At 37.1% G+C, this 21317-nt stretch overlaps 1 protein-coding gene across 3 annotated transcripts in view; it reads left to right on the forward strand.

Moving 5' to 3' along the window:
* DISP1 (dispatched RND transporter family member 1) overlaps window positions 1-21317 on the forward strand; it is a 195573-nt gene that overhangs the window by 146314 nt on the left and 27942 nt on the right. The gene's annotated exons all lie outside the window — the stretch shown is intronic.

Below are 21317 nucleotides of genomic sequence, written 5' to 3' on the forward strand. Positions count from 1 at the left end.
CTTTCCATATTAGTGCTAGTTGTTTAGCAGATACTGGAGAGTAAAGGGGAAAAAAAGAAATGCTTTAGGTTTTTTCTTTTTGTTAAAAAAAAAAAAAAAAATCAAAAGGTTGTAAAATATTTGGCAAACAGTGAGACTTAAAAAAAAAACATTGTTATGGATTGGTTACACGTCTAATTCCAGGGAAAAGGCACTTGTGATCTATTGCATCTTCTTTTCAAACTTAAATGGATTGTTAGGTGTAATTTAAAAGAATTTATAGAACTTAACATTTAAAGGACAATTTTGATTGCTATAATATTTTGTGTTCTTTTCAGCAAAATTGACTCTACAAAATTGTCTCTTTTTTTTAAACACAAACCAGATATTCAACTGATTACTTGGTATTTTGGAGTTTGAAATAGAGCCTAAGGCCTGGGACCCATTCACGGTTCAATAAATACTTGTTGAATGAATGAATGATTACCAAAAAAATTCTCAAAATACATCTTTTTCTGTAAAAAGTTAACAAAACTCAACAACAGCAAAAGCCTCATGAAGTTAGATTGGTCACTGCCATCAAACAGCTTATAGTCTAGAAGGAGAAGGATGATTTCAGCAAAAATAACCCAACTCTCTGAATGCCAAAATCAGGGTTTAGAGCGTTATGTGAGTCCTAAAGAAGGAGATGGAATCATAGGAGAGCTAAGAGAAAGTGTCATAGGAAAGGGGAGGGGCTTTTCAAAAATGAACAAGAGGCCGGGCCAGGCTGCTCACGCTTGTCATCCCAGCACTTGAAGAGGCCAAGAGAGGAGGATCACTTGAGCCCAGGAGTTCAAGACTAGGCCTGGGCAACGTAGTGAGACCCTGTTTATACTAAAAATAAAAAAATAAAATAAAATAAATGAACAAGAGTGCAACTGCCTGAAATATGGGAACAGGAGGCCTGGAAGCACCAAGAACATGGCAATAAGTGGTGGGGTGGGGTATGGGGCTGGGGAATGCAAGCAGTCCCCTTTGGAGAAGGGCCAGAGAAGGCATCACCATACACTATAGTTAGTCCAAGAAGATTGTGCCCATAAAATGAATTCTGAATGCTGTGTAATCATTGTAAAGCTTTTTTTTTTTTTTTGGAAACAGTCTCGCTGTGTTGCCCAGGCTGGAGTGCAGTGGCGCAATCTCGGCTCACTGCAACCTCTGCCTCCCAGGTTCATGAAATTCTCCTGCCTCAGCCTATCAAGTAGCTGGAACTACAGATGCATGCCACCATGCTCAGCTAATTTTTGTGTTTTAGTAGGACAGGATTTCACCGTGTTGGCCAGGCTGGTCTCGAACTCCTGACCACAAGTGATCTACCCGCCTCGACCTCCCAAATTGTTGGGATTACAGGTGTGAGCCACAGCACCCAGCCTGAAGCATTTATTCAATACAGATAGTCTGCAACTTAGGGTTTGAGTTATGATTTTTTGCCATTACAGTGCTGCAGAGGCAATATGCACTTTTCTAGAAACTGTACTTCTGATTTTGAATTTTGATCTTTTCCTGGGCCCAGGCCCCGTGTGCTTTCAGCTGTGTGTGTTGATAGTGTGTACCTATACAACCATTCTGTTTTTCACTTTCAGTACAGTATTTAATAAATTACATGAGATATTCCATACTTTAGGGGAAGATGGAGAGGGACCAGGAGACTGTGCCCCAGGGAGAGTCAGTCAGGGAATAACCTTTCTGTTTGCTCAGCTCTCACCATCTTCAGGACATTTACCAATCTAGTGGAAGTAACCATAAAGGAGTCAGTAGCTTATAAAACTGGTGGATGAACCCTCAGTTCCTAAATAAGACTTTTGTCTTTTCTTTGTTCATATGTATTTTTCTGACTCTAGAAAGCAGAATAAAATGAAAGACTTCAAGGCCAAATTTGATACCTTTATTCTATGTGAATTTGCTGAGTTAATTTAGTGAAATCAGTTTCTTTTCCCCATTTGAATGGTACAGGGTTCTAATAGTTACCAAATACTTTGAGATTCAAGCCTAATGCTTTCTACAGGAATGTAAGCAATTTACTGTTTCCAAGCACTATTTTGTTGTGCTAGTAATAAGCAAGGATGGACAGTTAGTACATTCATTCCTTCGGACCCTATTTGTGTGTCAGTGGCCACTCGGGCCTGCCCACCTCCTGTTTCCTAAAACACTGCTTTCATTATATCACTCCTCTGCTCAGAAATCTTCCAGTTTCTCCAAATTCCTTGACCTGGCATTGCAAGTTTCCCTTTGAGGGATGGAGTGTGTTGTGGGTGAGGAAAGGGTACTTCATGGAGGAAGAGTCCCCTAGCCCTGGACAGGAAGGAACAAGGTGACAGATCTCAGTGTATATTACTGTGGCGGATTTTCTCCCCAGCACTTTAGAAGTTTAGAAAGAAATCAGATTAATGACTCTGTCTTTGTTTCCACTTATACATGATGAGGATCTGACGAGGTTATATATTCTGGGTCTTTGTTTTTTAGGTATTAGTCTAGAACTTTGTTTTGTTTTGGTTGGTTGGTTTTTTTCATTATAAAGCAATCCCTAGTAAAGATTTATTTATGAAGTATTGTTTGATTGTTAAAATGCTTCTCCCTAATGCATGGGGTGAAACTCTACACTGAGCTCCAAATTGTTGTTGTTGTTTTTTTTTTAACCTCTTTACCCCGACCTCCTTCTCCCACAGCTTAAAATTCTCACTGAGCAACATCAGTGTTTGGTGAGTGTTTTGGCTTGAAGATTGTAGACTTCATTCCAGTATTCCATGCTCTTAAGTTAGTTAAGTTTAATAAGATTTTTCTGGCTTTCTTATGGGCTTTTCTTGGATCTCATATTAATGATTATTATACACATCTTATTAAGAAAACTATATATTATACTCTTATTAAGCATGTTTTGTACAGGGCTCACAGCAACAGTCTGGCATGAAAAGGCTTGAGTTTAAGGGTAAGTACTTTATAATTTAGTGTAACTTTAAAATGTAACACATGGGACTGTGCCTTATAACCTCCAACTAAACCATGCAATTGTAACTTCATAGGCTAAGGAAGAATGTTTCCTTTTAACCAAAGCTACTTTTCAGTCATTTAAAAATACTTTGAATTAACCTATCATCCTTTTCAGATTTCTAATTGCTCTATTTTCTTTACTATTGTAAAAAAAAAAAAAAAAAAAAAAAGGCATTCTTAGATTCCTCTTTTGGGGTGTGCATTGTATGGGAGGACCAGAGCCACATTATATTTTGACCTTTAGTACTGCCCTTTTCTTCTCCCCTGATAAGTGGCAGAGAAAAATGTGTTTAAAAATGAATTTCCCAGGCCTGGCACAGTGACTCACGCCTGTAATCCCAGCTCTTTGGGAGGCCGAGGTGGGTGGATCACTTGAGGTCAGGAGTTTGAGACCAGCCTGACCAACATGGTGAAATACCATCTCTACTAAAAATGCAAATATTAGCCAGGCACGGCGGTGGATACCTGTATATTCCAGCTACTCAGGAGGCTGAGGCAGGAGAATTGCTTGAACCCAGGAGGTGGAGGTTGCAGTGAGCCGAGATTATGCCACTGCACTCCAGTGTGGGTGACAGAATGAGATTCTGTCTCAATAAAAAAAAAAGAAAAAGAAAATAAAGGGATTTCCCATACCCTGCTTCTTTCACCTTTCTAAAGGGCACCTAGCTGCCCTTTAACTAGTGATCGGCTAGGCCTTGGAACTCATCTTAAGAATAAATAATTGATTAATAAGAGGATATGACACCTTAAGATCTCTCCCCCATTCCTGCCCAGTCTTAGAAAACATAATTCCTTTCTTGTTTACTGAAATAACAAATAGTATCATTTCTTGCTTTCTACTTAGGACCAGGCTATAGTAAGAGAAAAGTTTCTTTGTAACCTAAGTTGGAACTAAAGCTGTTACATGAAAGTCTGATTTGTTCCAGCTTAGATTTGTTCCAGTTTATAGGATTTCGAGTTCATAGGCAATCGGCAGAGACCATGTACATTATGCAGAAAACCTATTTTTGAAGGTAACATCATGTAGAAATGCCTTCTTCAGTTTCTAATTGAGATGACTGTTAAGCAGATCAAATGAGTGTGCATTTTTGCTCTGTGGCATTTCCATCAGATTGACATACTTAATTATCAGATATCTTTCTTTTACCAAAAAGTTTCGGTTGAGTAGGCACTGGGGTTTATAAATACATGCACACAGCACATTTCTGTCATTGTTCACTGCAGTCTTTTAACACATCTTCTCAGCAGTATTCTTAATGTTTCCAGGGGGGAAATTGTAAATTATCTAACCACTGAATTAGAGGTGTGTTGTTTTTTAGCTAATCAATAGCCATTGAATGCTTAAATGGACTTTAAAGTAGACAAAAGTAAAAGACAGCAAAGAAAATTAATCAGTAGGATTGCCCATAATCCATAGACATTTGAGCAGCTCCTTTAGTCATTTTGAAACACATGCTTTATGTTTTCCCTTGGACTGGCATATTCCTGTCATTTATAAAAAGAATATACATTTGTAAATTTAAGGTGTGGACATTCATTATTGAAGGTAGAACTGGTTATAATCATCAGTGTCTAGATATATCTGAAGAGAGGTAAATTCAACATGGTTTTAAATACGATTTTGTATTGCATAGTTTAGAAATTATATATTTATAGTCTTCTTTAGTTAAACTAAGAGACTCTGTTTAAAAATCATGATTTAAAAGAAAAGCAATTCTTCATCATTGTGAATTAAGTCTTTTTTTTTTTTTTTTTTTGAGACGAAGTCTTTCTCTGTCGCCCGGGCTGGAGTGCCGTGGCCAGATCTCAGCTCACTGCAAGCTCCGCCTCCCGGGTTTACGCGATTCTCCTGCCTCAGCCTCCCGAGTAGCTGGGACTACAGGCGCCCGCCACCTCGCCCGGCTAGTTTTTTTTTTTTTTTGTATTTTTAGTAGAGACGGGGTTTCACCGTGTTAGCCAGGATGGTCTCGATCTCCTGACCTCGTGATCCGCCCGTCTCGGCCTCCCAAAGTGCTGGGATTACAGGCTTGAGCCACCGCGCCCGGCCTATGAATTAAGTCTTTAAAATTTAGATTATATTATAGAATATGCTTAACCAGAACATTATAAGTGTCCCATAAAGGTTTCAAAATGGGAAAAGATGAACATTTTGAAGTCATACATTTCCTTTTATCTCACCTGCAGATATATAGGCTTTGCGTGAACATGTAACCAGCTATAGATGGCTCCACATTAATGATGTCCTTGACTATATCAGGTCATATAAACAATTAAGAATGTTTAGTTTTTTATCAACCTTGCAATTTAGATTGCATAATATTTAAATTATTTCTAATTCTCATCACATTATTATCTCCTTTTAGTAATTTCTGATTTTTATAACAAAATGACCTTTCTAAGAATTTTAATAAATTTTATCATTACTATAAATATTCCAAAATATTTTGTAATTATGAACACTTTTCCCTGAGTATAAAGAATTTTTTAAAATTATGACACGGAACTTGATTGTGAACTGAACTTGTGTCATTAGTGAAGTAAGTGGACTTTAATGGCATAAGTATTGGAAGTTCTGGCCAGGGCAAGCAGGCAAGAGAAAGAAATAAAGCGTATTCAGATAGGAAGAGAGGAAGTCAAATTGTATCTGTTTGCAGACGATATGATTTTATATTGATAAAACCCCATCATCACCATGTGCGGTGGCTCATGCGTGTAATTCCAGCACTTTGGGAGGCTGAGGTGGGTGGATCACAAGGTCAACAGACAGAGACCATCCTGGCCAACATGGTGAAACTCCGTCTCTACTAAAAATACAAAAATTAGCTGGGCATGGTGATATGCGCTTGTAGTCCCAGCTACTCAAGAGGCTAAGGCAGGAGAATCACTTGAACCCAGGAGGCAGAGGTTGCATTGAGCTGAGGTCAAGCCACTGCACTCCAGCCTGGTGACAGAGCAAGACCCTGTCTCAAAAAAAAAAAAGAAGAAGAAGAAGAAAACCCCATCATCTCAGTCCAAAAACTCCGTAAACTGACAAGCAACTTCAGCAAAGCCTCAGGATACAAAATCAACGTGCAGAAATCACAAGCATTCCTTTACACCAACAATAGACAAGCAGAGAACCAAATCATGAATGAACTCCCATTCACAGTTGCTAAAAAGAGAATAAAATACCTTGGAATACAGCTAACAGGGATGTGAAGGAACTCTTGAAGGAGAACTACAAACCACTGCTCAAGGAAATAAGAGAGGACACAAGCAAATGGAAAAGCATTCCATGCTCATGGATAGGAAGAATCAATATTGTGAAAATGGCCTTACTACCAAAGTAATTTATAGATTCAGTAATCCTATTCCCATCAAACTACCATTGATATTCTTCACAGAATTAGAAAAAACTACTTTAATTTTCATATGGAATAAAAAAACACCCTGTATAGCCAAGATAGTCCTATGCAAAAAGAACAAAACTGGAGGCATCACATGACCTGACTTCAAACTTTACCACAAGGCTACAGTAACCAAAACAGCATGGTACTGGTACCAAAACATATAGACCACTGTAACAGAACAGAAACCCCAGAAATAACACCACATTTGTACAACCATCTGATCTTCAACTAATCTGACAAAAACAAGCAATGGGGAAAGGATCTCCTATTCAATATATGGTGCTGGGAAAACTGGCTGGCCATATGCAGAAAACTGAAAGTAGACCCCTTCCTTACTCCTTACACAAAAATTAACTCAAGATGGATTAAAGACTTAAATGTAAAACCCAAAACCATAAAAACCCTAGAAGAAAACCTAGGCAATACCATTCAGGACATAGGCATGGACAAACACTTCATGACGAAAATGCCAAAAGCGATTGCAACAAAAGCCAAAATTGACAAATGGGATCTAACTAAACTGAAGAGCTTCTGCACAGCCAAATAAACTATCATCAGAGTGAACAGGCAGCCTACAGAATGGGAGAAAATTTTTGCAATCTACCCATCTGACAAAAGTCTAATATCCAGAATCTACAAACAACTTAAACAAATTTATAAGGAAAAAAACCTATCACAATTGGGCAAAGGATATGAACAGCCACTTCTCAAAAGAAGACATTTATGCGGCCAAGAAACATGAAAAAAAAGCTCAACATCACTGATTATTAGAAAAATGCAAATCAAAACCAAAATGAGATACTGTCTCACACCAGTCAGAATGGAAATTATTAAAAAGTCATGAAACAATAGATGCTGGAGAGGCTGTGGAGAAATAGGAACACTTTTACACTGTTGGTGGGAATGTAAATTAGTTCAACCATTGTGGAAGACAGTATGGTGATTCCTCAAGGATCTAAAACCAGAAATACCATTTGACCCAGCAATCCCATTACTGGGTATATACCTAAAGGATTATAGATCATTCAAGACACATGCTCATGTAGGTTTATTGCAGTACCGTTTACAATAGCACAGTCATGGAACCAACCCAAATGCCTATCAGTGATAGACTGGACAAAGAAAATGTGGTCCATATACACCATGGAATACTATGCAGCCATAATAAGGAAAAAGATCATGTCCTTTGCAGAGACATGGATGGAGGTGGGAGCCATTATCCTCAGCAAACTAACACAGGAGCATAAAACCAAACATCACATGTTCTCACTCATAAGTGGGAGTTGAACAATGAGAACACATGGACACCGGGAGGCGAACAACACACACCAGGGCCTGTTGGGGGGTGGGGGGTGAGAGAAGGGAACTTAGAAGATGGGTCAATAGGTGCAGCAAACCACCATGGCACATGTATACCTATGTAACAAATCTGCACATTCTGCACATGTATCCTGGAATTTAAATTTTAAAGAAGAGAAAAAAATAATTTTAAGTTTTATAAAACTCAGAAGAATTCTTAGAATCTCATTTACAGGTTAACTTGGGGATTGTCTCTTTCAGGTCCTCTACCTAAATAAATTATCTTGATCCTTAATTTAAAAAAAAAAAAAAGAGCTGGGCACAGTGACTCATGCCTATAATCCCAGCACTTTGGGAGGCTGAGGCAGGTGAATCACGAGGTCAGGAGTTCGAGACCATCCTGGCCAATATGGTGAAACCCTGTCTCTACTAAAAATATAAAAATTAGCCAGGCATGGTGGCAGGCACCTGTAGTTCCAGCTACTTGGGAGCCTGAGGCAGGAGAATCGCTTGAACCTGGGAGGCGGAGGTTGCAGCAAACTAAGATTGCAACCACTGCACTCCAGCCTGGCAGCAGAGCGAGACTCCATCTCCAAAAAAAAAAAAAAAAAAAAGTGCTTGGAAGATTAATTAGAAAGTTAGTAATAAGTGGTAGAATCTGGAATGAAGTTTAAGTGTGTCTGATTCGAGGCCTTCCTCTTAATCACCACTCTGTGCTGTGCAAACACAAGAGAATGAAATATGTTTTGTTTTCTTGCTATAACTTTTTTTTTTCATTTCAGTAATAGCTTAAGAAACAGTTAACAAGTACTTACTATGTAGTAGGTGCTGTACAGGTTCAGTCTTGAGATCGTAGAACTGAAATCACACAAATAATCATGATGGTATAGGTGATGTGTCATAGGCTGCCCTGGTCATTTTTAGGTCATAGAAACAGCATATTCACAGTGCTACCTTGCACAGACCCTGAAGAAGAATTCCACCTAATTTCTTTAGCCTGTTTATATCATGTTGTACTTTAACACCTTACCTGGTGCAGGATACGCAGTGGGTTTTTCAGTGAGTTTTTGGAAATGCTAGTAGTAATTGGAGAAATTATCTGAACTGAATTTTCTAGTTTAAATGTTAAAGCTCTGTGTTGTCATCTTCAGGAATTTTGATGCCTTTGCTCCAGCTCCCAGGCTAACAAACGCTGCTTGCTGGAAGAAAATGGAAACAGTGCAGACTTTACCCATTCTGGTTTCATGCTTCTGCCACAAGTTAGTTCTAATGGCTAACTCCCAAGCACACTTCCTTCAGTAGCTTTTGTTTGTTTGTTTGTTTCAAGTATTCTTCTATCCCTTGTTAACTCAAATCATAGTTTACTCTCTCAGCACCCATACATGGGCAGCAGCACATTCTACATTATGAAAACAATAGAAATTTTTTGCTGCCGTATAGCCTAGTGGTTAAGAATGTAGGCTCCAGAGTAGGCTGCCTGGGTTTGAATCCTGCCTCTTTATCTATGTGGCTTTGGGTGACTTCTTTAACCTCTCTGTGCCTTAGTTCTCCATCTATAAAATCTATGCCTGCCTTATAGGATTATTTTAAGAATTTTAGAATATTGTAATATATGTCAAGTGCTTAGGGCAGTGTTTGGCACATAGTAAAGTCTGTAAATGTCGACTGTTGTTATTTTAAATGTATTATTATACTTAATACCTTGACTTCATATGGTCTTTTTTCTTCCTAGTGCCTTGGAGTCTAACTTCTATCACCATTACTTTCCTGGCAATGCCAAGTCAGTGACTCCTTTGACAAACTCATTTGATTTCTTCTCCTGTTTAGTTCTATAGCATGCAATCTCTGTTTACCACCTCTTCTTAAAGTTTTCTTTTTTTGCATTCCATGATCTTATGCTTTTCTTTCTTTTTATTTTGTGCACTGTGACCATTTCTGCCCTCTTTCACAATTAACAGAGCCTCCTCTTCCACCCTTTCACATGACTGTCATTTCCATAATGTCTCACTCAGCATTTTTCTTACCCCCATCAACTTCTTAAAATTTCATATCTTTATTTCCTATCTGTATTTATCACTGTTATGGTTAGTTTTATATTCACATTAGCCTGCAGGACAGCTTTATTTAAATGTTCTACAAGCCAGGACAACATAGTGAGACCCGTCTCTTAAAAAAAAAAAATTAGCTGGGCATGGTAGTACATGCCTGTGGCGCCAGCTACTTCAGAGACTGAGGAGGGAGGATCACTTCAGCCCAAGAGGTCAAGACTGCAGTGAGCCATGATTGGGCCACTGCACTCCTGAGGAACAGAGCAAGATTCTGTCTCTAAATAAATAGATGGATGGATGGATGGATGGATAGATAAATAGATATATTCTGTCTAACCAAAGTATCAGTTAAAGATTATACTTTGTAATTTTTACACTGAAGCATTTCTTTGTTTATTACAGTAAGTATATGCACTTATTGTAACTAGATATTGTAGATTCAGGTGAGAACTCAAACTTGGAAAGAAACTAAAATGTAGGGAGGCAGAATAGTATGGATGTAAAAAGTAATAACCTAGTAAAAATAATGTAATGACAAATAACAGTACCAGTAGTAGTTTTGTTGTAGATCAATGAAGTTTTGTTGCTCATCAGAAGCCTTCTATAGGTTATATAAGATCTGTACCTTATAAGTCATTGGAAAAGGTATTTCTAAAACATCAAGAGAAAAAAAATCAATTAAATCTCATTTGGAGTCACTCATTACTAAGACTAAAACATTATTAGGACTTCATTTTTATGTATTTTCATAAACTTGAATTAACCTGAATTTTAATTATGTGAGGTTTTGCTTAAACTTTTATTTTTGGCTGTCTTTAAATGGTGATCCTTTAGGCAAAACTAATCTGTGGTGATGGAAGCCTGAATGTTGATTGCCTCTGGGGACAGGGTATGATTATCGATTGGGAAGAGGCACAAGTGAGCCTTTGGGGTGCTCGGGAAAGTTGTATCTCGTGATCTAGGTAGTGGTTACATAGATGTGTACACAGGTAAAAATGTATCAAACTCTACACTTTAACTTAGTGCCTTTCACTGAAGACTTAAGTGAAATCAGAATGGTTTAAAAGAATGATGTGAGGGATTTAAGAACTCCCCCCACCACCAGTCTTAAAATTTCCTTCTCCCTCTTGACTAGTCCATATATACATGGAAGGCAGGGACAATACTCTATTATAATTTTTGTATTCCTGGTATGGATTGGGAGGGAGGACCTATGCAGTTGGAGGAAGAGGGAGATGATTTCCCTTCAGGTCTGCTCTTACTAGAGTTTCTTAATAAACCCAATTCCACTCTGAGTTGCCACCTAGCCATCTTCAAAATGTCACCATCTTCAAATCAAGGGGGAATAGATATATATGTAGAAATATTCCCCCTTGATTTGAAGATGGCAACATTAATCAGCATTTTGATTTCAGAATCCGAGAAGTGGAGGACTTTGTGACGTGATCACATTCTTGCACCTGTCTTCCCTTATTTACTTTCTTATTTGCATCTCTGTTAGCCTCTCATCTTCCTAGTTTGGTACTTAAGAGTAGAAATTGTATCTTTTATTTCATAGTGTTCCATTTTAGGGTGGAGAAGAGATGACAAAAGGAATGATTTAATAATGCTGAGAAAATAAAGGGCTGTCCTTAGGCAACCCTTCTTAGGAAAGGTAGTAACACATCTTTTCTATCTCTCTGTCAACACATCTTTTCTATCTCTCTGTCAAAGATGGTATCTAGAAGCAAGCCAAGATTATAGAAAGATTTAAGTTTTCCATACGAAAGAGCCAGATTTAAGGCCAGAAGAAGGAGTAGAAAGGGTGATTTGAACATTTATGACAACAGAGAGCCCTTGGACTCTATATATAGTAAGCCTTTTCCCTCCAAAATACTTCAATCTATGATGTAAGTCAGGTTCTGGGAAAACTTAGTAAGCTCAGTTGACTTGGCATTGAATGTGAGTTTGCTTTGTACGAAAGATCTGTATGCACAAGGAAAGCATATGGGAGTCTTGGTGTTCATGCATTTGTCGTGTTAGGAAGTTGCTCTGAATGAACTGAAAGCCCCTTCAGGATCTTTGTTCTAGACTATAATTTAGCATGTGCATACCGTAGAGAATTATAGTTCTTATATTTGGTTTGGGGCCCATTTAATCCTCCAGTCTTTCACTGACTAGAATTGTTTTCAAGCTACAGATGCAAGAATAACACTGTAAACTCATTCTCAAAAAGGGCATTAGGATTTTTTAAACGTATTCTGCCCTGGGACTTGCCCATGTTGAAGCCAAAATAAAACAATGTGATTCTGTGAAAGGAACTGGTAGACACGTCAATGGATACTCTAGGAAAAATGAAATAGACTGCACAGCACACATAAAACTTCCATAAAGTCAAACCTCTTGATAACTCAGTGGGCTCCTGACTTCCACTTAGTTCCCATTCTCAAATGAGGTCAGACTAAAATTGTTTTCTTCTTACAAGCCAAGAAACCATATGCAACTCCCCTTCAGGAAATGAGGAAACAGAAAATAGATCCCCATTTTCCCACTATTCTCCTAGCCTAGTTTCCCAAAACCTGGCTAAATAAAATGGGCACCAGTTAACTGAGAGATTTCTGTTACCACTGTTGTAGTTCTAGAAAGACCATTCAACTCAGAATCTACGTTCATCCCCACTGTTAATTAAACCTCAGTAAACAACTGTTACTAGATTGCATGAAACTATAGCCCATACCAACACCAATTTGGACAGTTCAGCCAGACTCTGGAAATTCAATCCCATAACTGCACAAGTGTGCCATGATTAGCTACTATTCTCACAATATTGGGTGCTGTACCTTTTGGGAAAATTAATTTTTAGACTATTTTTTCCCCTTAAAACAGAGTTTTGGCTGGGCATGGTGGCTCATGCATGTAATCCTAGCACTTTGGGAGCCAGAGGCAGGTGGATCACCTAAGGTCAGGAGTTCGAGACCAGCCTGGCCAACATAATGATACCCTGTCTCTACTAAAAATACAGAATTAGCCAGGCATGGTGGCGCATGCCTGTAATCCCAGCTACTTGGGAGGCTGAGACAGGAGAATCACTTGAGCCCGAGAGGCAGAGATTGCAGTGAGCTGAGATCGTACCATTGCACTCCAGCCTAGGTGACAAGAGCGAAACTCCATCTCAAAAAAAAAAAAAGAGTTTTACCAAAGATGATAATTGAAGCATCAGAAAGTAATAGAGCTGACCTAGATTATTAAGTAAGTGGAATTGAGAAAAACTAACATCTGGATCAAGGATGACTCTTTAATTGTGAAAACAGCCATAGAAATTACTAAGAAAATGCTGGGCACAGTGGCTCAGGCCTATAATACCAGCACTTTGGGAGGCTGAGGTAGGCGGATCAACTGAGGTCAGGCATTCGAGACCAGCCTGGCCAACACAGTGAAACCCCTCTCTAGTAAAAATACAAAATTAGCCAGGCGTGGTGGTGCATGCCTGTAATCCCAGCTACTCAGGAGGCTGAGACAGGAGAATCACTTGAATCTGGGAGGTGGAGGTTGCAGTGATCTGAGATCATGCCATTGCACTCCAGCCTGGGCAAAAAGAGTGAAACACGGTTTCAAAAAAAATTTAAAAAAACTGCAAAGAAAAATTACAAGTTTTGAAAAAAAAATTTAATGCCTATCCGAAAACCATCTTAAAAAATACCACAAACAAGGAAAACTGTTTGCCACAATTGGGGATGTTATGTTTCCTAGCTTTAATTCAAGATTCTTATAGATAAATGAGAAACAAGTTGAGATCTAACATAACATAGTAGTATGGTTACAATCGTGTGATACATAAGTAATGACAAATTTAATGGAATATATGGCTACTAAAAATCATGTTTTCAGAAGATTTTAATTACATGGAAAATGCTAATCCAAAGTGATAATACTTTATGCATCTAGTATGATCCTAATTTTGTTTATACTTAATTTCTATATTTAGGCAAAAAGGAAAAACTATTTAGAGAAAATATATCAAAAAGAGTTACAATGTTTTATCTGTGTAGTGAGAATATGGGTGATTGTATAATTTTCTGCATTTTCTTAGGTTTCAAGAAAATGAATGTGTTAGTTTTATAATCAGAAAACAAAACCAACATTAAAACGGTAAAGCTTTCCTTTTCCTTTAAAAATTAAAGTTTACATTCTAGAATAGACAAAACATTAAGTGAAAAAGTCTACTAAAGGAAAATTTTTAGAATGAAAAAAGAGGGGTGTATATTGCCTTTCTGAGATAGTAAATGAGAAACTCAGGAAAAGTACTTTGGGAAATTTTTAAATACCGCTTTTAATTTGAGCACTCTTTCATATTTGCTCTTCTGATAAAACTCACTTGGTTGGTAAACTGGGTGATTCCTGAGCAATCTCAACATGACCGTCTTTAGTAACCTGGCATTAATTCCTACAGTGTGACATGCACCAACACAGATGTATTACTGGTGTCACCCGTTCATCAATCTCCACCTTCATCTAAAGCAGACAGATGGAGAATTCTGCCCTGTCTTCCTAACAAGCATTTTTGAACACTTTTTTTTTTTTATTAAGCCATTTATCTAGTCATTTAAAAAGTCTGTCTCTAGCCGTTCACATAAAGAGCCAGCATTATATTTCAAAGCATTTTAAAATACTAGTTCTTGCCTACCTTATGGAGGGATCATTTTTATTGCCTATTCACGTGAAATATTTTACCATCAAATTTAGATTACAGGAACCTGGCTCACCAGCTTTAGCCATGCCAGAATGTTGAAATACTTTAGGAGACTAAAATATGTGGTGATTTGAATTATCTAAAATTCCACAGGAAAATACAATACAATCTCACAGCAGGAAAGAACCTTAGAAATAATGTAATCCAACTCTTCTTATTCTACAGATGAAATTGAAGCCAAAGAGGTTAAAACCCAAGATTAACACCCAGTTTGAAACTGGTCCTCTGATTTCTCATTGCCGTCTATTAAAAAATACATTATACTTTAGAATTCGTTTCTAAAAGTTGTCACATAGTATTTGGGTGTCACTGGCATATATAATAGATTCTGGAGTTGCAAACAGAATCTATGCCGTGACAAATTGAATACAATGAATTTAAAGTTTTCCCCGTTTGCCCTAGTGCCAAAGTGCAACAAGAACATTACTACAGTTTGAGATCATGCAGCCCTACCATGTTGGGGCTTTCCCTATTTTTCTTCAGAAAAGTCTCATTATTTCCTCAGTTTAATTATTTTAAGTTTAGTTGATTTTTTTTTCTTTTCTAATCTCAGATTTTGAGAAGAAAACCTTTTTCTAAATCAATATTATATTTATTAACGCTGATTGTTAGAGTTTTGCTTTGACCCTTATTAAAGTTTTTGACAATGATTTGAGTTACAAACATTTTAAGTTAGATATTAAGCATGAGAACGTTTAGATCAGGAAGAAAAATCAATTTCACCATATATTTTTGTCCTTAGAAGCATAACTAAAGAATTTCTATACAAGTTTGAGGGAAGTGTCTCTCCTCCCAGCCTGTAAAATGAAGATATCACAACAGCTGCAAGGTATTGGTTACACCGTTGGAATTCATTTTGATACAGTGGATTTTTTATTAATTTTTAACCCCCACTCCCCACGTTTTTGTTTTTTGGTTTTTTGTTTGTTTGTTTGTTTGTTTGTTTGTTTGTTTTTGATAGCAGGTGTGACTTTTACACTTCCAAACTCAACCTTGTACAATACTGAGTAATTTTGTGGGGACAAATGATCCAAGATATGTGAGAAATGAACTTAAGAAAGATTAATAATGTTTCTGTAATTTTGAGCTCAAGTAACAGTTCTTACATTGAACACAGTGTAGACAAACTAAAAATTGAAACTGAGCAAATGTTGGAGGAAAAGAGAATTCACACATTATGAATTATGATTGTGTTTATACTTTTGATGTGTGGTTTCATTGATAAAGGCCTTGTCCTGTTAATAAATGAGCATATTTGAGATGGAATCTTAGATATAAAATACATAATTTGAACTTACTTTCAGAAATGCAAACATACCTTCACTGAGGTTATAATTAACACACAAGCTCTTTATGCAATTTGTATAGTTTCTAGTGAAAATGCAGAAAAGTTTTTGTATTTTATGTAAGATCCATAAAATTTTGAAAGTGAGAAATGTGTGTGTACCTTATCTTAATGAAGGTAATAAAATATATTTGAATTAGGCTTAATGTAAGTCCCAAAATATGCTTATACAACCGTACCCTCAATCTGTAGACTAATCTTTTGAACAACTTATTTGTGTTGTAATTCAAATTATCACTAACTTCACTTCAGTAGGCACTGATATTATTTTCAATTATAGTTTGAGGCACTTCTAATTGTACTTACATAATTATATAAAATATTAAATAATAGTGAATATAAAAATATGTTGTTATAACATGCATAGGATACATAAACTTTGGTTTATCCAAAATGTCACCAGAATTATTTTCTTGTAATACCATATATATTTATGACAATAGATGCTTATAATTTTGATTCACATATTGATAAGATTGTCAGAGGCTTTCTGAATTATTAAAAGATTATTTTCCTTTTTTTCTCTCTATTTATCCTAGGTTGCTGCAGTAACTCCTAACCTGCTTCTCCTTCCCATTAGCATTTCCTCTGGCTAATTCATCTTGCACATCACTACCAAATCAGTCCTCCGAAAATAGTGGTTTTATCCTATCAGTTGTTACTCAAGCAACTTTAGTCGCTTCCTATTTCTGTTACCTACTTCAGTCTCTTGCTTCCCCTCAAACAACCCCTAATCCAGTAAGTTGTCATCCTCACTGTTCCTTCGTAGTAAATCCTCACTGACTTTGCTTATAGGTATTGACACAAGGTTTGTTTCCTTTCCCTCTGCTTTCTGTTTCTCTATCTGAAACCTACTTCTGTCAAACCTTAATTCAAATTCTGTTTCTTAGGTCAAGTTTCAGGGGCTAGTCTTTGGACTACTCTGGTCCAATATTATCTTCCTGTTTCCCGTTCACTTAATGTTTGTCCTATACCTATATGTTATAATTACTTTCTTGTATTATTCTCTAATTGTTTCTTCTCTGGAGGTCATATTTTCCTGGCAGATTGTCCAAGACAGTGGTTCAAGCTCTGACTATGTAGTCTCTATTTCAAGACCTACTGAACCAGATCCCTGGGGAGGGGGTTGGCAATCTCTAGTTTTAGTTAGCTACCCAGGTGATTCCAGTGGTCATCAAATTACTTGGTGTCACTTAAACTGGCAGTGAATTAACTATAGATTGTATTAAATGTATTTTAAGTTTTTGGAAATGTTTGATCTATGTTACTTCTTTTCATCTAAATTAGAGTTAGCCGGGATACCCCATTCTCCTCAAATTATGTAGAAGTGAGAAATTTTCAAATAAAATGTTTCTATCACATGTACATAAATGAATACATATGCAGTTACCCTTTACAAAAATTCAGTTCACTTTTTAATTATACGACTAATTTATGAACATATGCTCATGAGGAATTCAAAAATACAAAATGAAAGTCACTCTTGATTCTTTTCCTAATCCTTTTCTTTCCTCTCTGGTAAACAGGTCTATTGATTTGCCAAGTTCCCTTCTGAGCTTCTAAAATACATTTACGTATTTTGTATTTAGTTTTCTTTTTTCATATGAATACAGTATGAGTTGTTTTGAAACTTATTATTTTGTTTTAAAATTCTATCCATATCAGTATATGCGTATGTATATGTTTGTATATGAATGTGTATTCACATTGTGTAGTGCCCCATTACATGGATGTGCCACCATTTATTTAATAATCTTCTTATTAATAAGTGAACATTAAGGTTATTTAAGAATCTTCTTCTTAATAAGTGAACATTAAGGTTGCTCTCACATATTTTCCTTATTGTAAGCCACACTTCAGTGGACATCGTTGCATATGCCCTCTTGTGCACAAGTGCCATTTGCTTTTGGTTAGGAAGCTCTTCCCATTTCTGCGTTCCTTTTCATTTTTAGTTCACAAGCAATACCTCATAGCCTGCATCAGTGTTTTCCTTTTTAGTATGTGGCCAATAAAGCACAGGTTCAAGTCAAGATATTTGGATTCTAGACCTGGCTCTGCCATTGACTTGCTCTATGATCTTGGACCCTTTTCTCCTTTGTTTCATAAAGGTATTAAGTGGGATGACTTTTACGGTTTCTTACAGTTCTGACAGTCTCTTATTCTAATTAGGCTTATGAGTGTGACATTGATTTTTATGTTATATTCAGCTAGTAGCAAGAATCAGTTGATCTTGTTAAGTAAATCATAAAAGTGTACAGTGCTGACGAATAAAGGGACCTTATGCTTTACTCTAAATGAGTCTTTGCATTACTCCTAACTGATGTTTGAATGCCATTTTTGGATGAAAAAATAAAAGTGTGGTAGTAGTACCTTTTTTCTCTTGGATAATTCTCAACAGTTTGTAGAAAACTGTTACACACACCAGCTTATTTTAAAGTATTATCTCATTCTCACAAATCCTGAGTAATTAAAGGAATTGCTCAAGATCATCAAGATCATTCAACTAATAAGTTTCAGGGTCCAGACTTTAACTTCACACCTTTTGATTTCTAAGTTCACTGTTCTCTTAAAGAGAAAAAAGTATTTTTCTGATACTCAAAATGGTTATTCAATATATACTACATTTCTTTTTTTTTTTTAACATTTATAAAGTGCATAGTATTTATAAGGCACTCTTTAAATGTTAGTCTCACCATTCCCAACCTTTCTCTCATGCCTCCTAGTTTATTTTATATAGAAGCTGGCACTTTGTTGAGTTTTAACAGTTCTAGACATCAAGATGACCAACACTTTTGAGTCAGCATCTCGTAAGCATTTAGGAAATGCATCACACAAGTAGTTGTGGTTTTTGTTATCCTTAAAATCACTTGACACAGACCATAAACATTTAGCTCTGGTGCATGAAAAATGGGTTAGAGGCCAAGCTTAGCTTGTCTGCAGGGTATCTGTTTCATCTTCATGATAGAACCCAAGTGTGCCAGTGATGTTTCATGGAAATACTTAATATGAAGAATGGCTTTGTTTTTGTTGGGAATCTTTTAAAGAATACGCATCAAAGGGTGGATTTTTTTTATTTTCAAATACTTTCTTCCTAACCTACCAGTGCTGAACTGAAGTTACTACTTGCAGAATAGCCTCTCACAGAAAGAGAACATAACACAATCCAATGTGACTTTTGAGGTTAAAATGTGCTACTTACAGCACTTTTTTGCTTAAAAATTTTGTTACTACCATAAAGCTGAAAGTATGTTTTCTTCATGGTGCAATCTTGCCTCGCAGCAGCACTGACCTCTTGGGCTTGAGCAATCCTCCCTCCTCAGCCTCCTGAGTAGCTGGGACTACAGGTGCGTGCCACCACGCCAGCTAATTTTTTTTTTTTTTTTTTTTTTCTTTATAGAGATAGGGTCTCACTATCAGGCCTAGGCTGGTCTTGAACTCCTGGCCTCAAGCAGTCCTCCTGCCTGGCCTCCCAAAGTACTGACATTTGCACGCGTGAGCTACTGCACCCGCCTGAGACTGTCCCTTTGTAAGTTGTGGTATTAATTCTGCAGTTATGTCTAGAATAGAATTCTCTAGACTGATGGGAAAGTTTTTGTATTTCAGTATTCTCATTTCCTTTACTCTACAAGCTCCCCTTCTCTTTCCAAAAATTATTAAAAGAGGGAAAAGTTGAGCAAAACAAAGAAATAGACGATTTGGAGCTTTTCCACATTTTTTCTGTTTCTTAACTTTACCCCTTTCACACTCCTTTTTTTCTATTACCTTTTTAAAAAATTTCCCTTGCCTCTGTATCTACCCCTATTATCTTGATTACTCCGCTTGGTACCTCCCACTCTCCCTCCTTCTGAGAACTTTACAGTCTCATTAGTTGTCCTCTTGACCGATATATGTACACATACCGCAGTTCACTGGTCATCAGAGTACTATAGCCAAGGTTCTCAACTGCTGTTACAGTTCTCAAGTGTGAAGTGCCAAGGGCAATTTATTACTAATTATGAGTACCCCAGTTTGTACATGCTTTGCTTTTTCAAAAAACAGATGTGAGCTTAGCCCTAAAATAATGTCACTGTCACTCACTTGCATACAGAAATGCTTTCTTGAGTGGGAGAGAAAGAATGACACTGCAACTGATGGACTCTCTGGGGACCGAAGCTTACCTACACCACAGCCTGTGGGAGCGTGTGGTGGGACACGCAAATGTCATCTTTCCTTGGGCCTATTCCCTTCAGAAAAAAAAGGCTAAAAACCTAATCAAAGAAGAGGAAAATGTTCCCACTGAAGATTATTGTTGCTTATTTGGGTTTGTTTTTATTAAAAGGTGAATGTTGGAAAAAGATTTCTCTCTCTGAGGTTAGATTTGTTTGTTTTTACTAGTTATTTATCAACACAAGACTGAAGTTAGGGTGAAAATCATCCACAGGTTTTATTAGTAGATATTAAAAATAGCAAATCCAAAGGATTTTACAAATGGAGGAAGACTGCTTTTGATCTATGAAAGTATATAGTAGACTCCCTTGCTAGCCTCCTTTCACAGGTGTTTCTGGTAAGAGATTGCAAAAGCAGAATTAAAGAAGGCAACACTATAAATCAAACAGGTTTCATGTTTTACCTGTAGCGTGTTTTCGGTGTTTCCATCATCTGTTTGTCCTGTCCATTAGTATAGAAACTTCAGAGGGATCTCATGTTGTCCCAGGAGGTTTCTTTGTGGTAACCTCAATTTTTCTTTTCCAACTGATGTTGACAATCTGTACTTACTGTCTCAAATTTAACATAAAATGAAATCTTTACTCAAGCAGAAAGACTATGATGATCTTTAGTTGTTTCTCTCTAGGGAATAAATTAGTCATAGATACATGAATTTCTATTTAGTTAAAAAGTTAGTGGCAGAGAGAGGGTTTACATTTGTTACAACCCAAATGTCTATAGCAAAATACCATTTCTTTGCTCAGTACATGTTCCAGACTTATGGCTGTGAGGATAATTTTAGTTCTAAAGACAGCAAAATCTTGTAATTTCTCTTGGAAATTCGACATGTACTTTTAAGGATGCATAAGTGAAACACTGGGAGTGAAAAATTAAGATTTTTGTAGACAAGTGATTTGCTTCATTGTCCAGTGCCTTACTCTCTGGAAAAATACATTTGCTTTCATAGCTCATTAATAGTTTCATCACTGATGTTCAGATAGCATATTCTTTTTATTTATTTATTTATTTTTTGAGACAGAGTTTCGCTCTTGTTGCCCAGGCTGGAGTGCAATGGTGCAATCTCAGCTCACCGCAACCTCCACCTCCCACGTTCAACTGATGCTCCTGCCTCAGCCTCCCGAGTAGCTGGGATTACATGCATGTACCACCATGCCTGGCTAATTTTGTATTTTTAGTAGAGACGAGGTTTCTCCATGTTGGTCAGGCTGATCTTGAACTCCCAACCTCAGGTGATCTGCCCGCCCTGGCCTCCCAAAGTGCTGGGATTACAGGCGTGAGCCACCGTGCCCAGTCAG

Source organism: Piliocolobus tephrosceles, chromosome 1 (genome assembly GCF_002776525.5).
Source record: "Piliocolobus tephrosceles isolate RC106 chromosome 1, ASM277652v3, whole genome shotgun sequence".
Classification (NCBI taxonomy): domain Eukaryota; kingdom Metazoa; phylum Chordata; class Mammalia; order Primates; family Cercopithecidae; genus Piliocolobus; species Piliocolobus tephrosceles.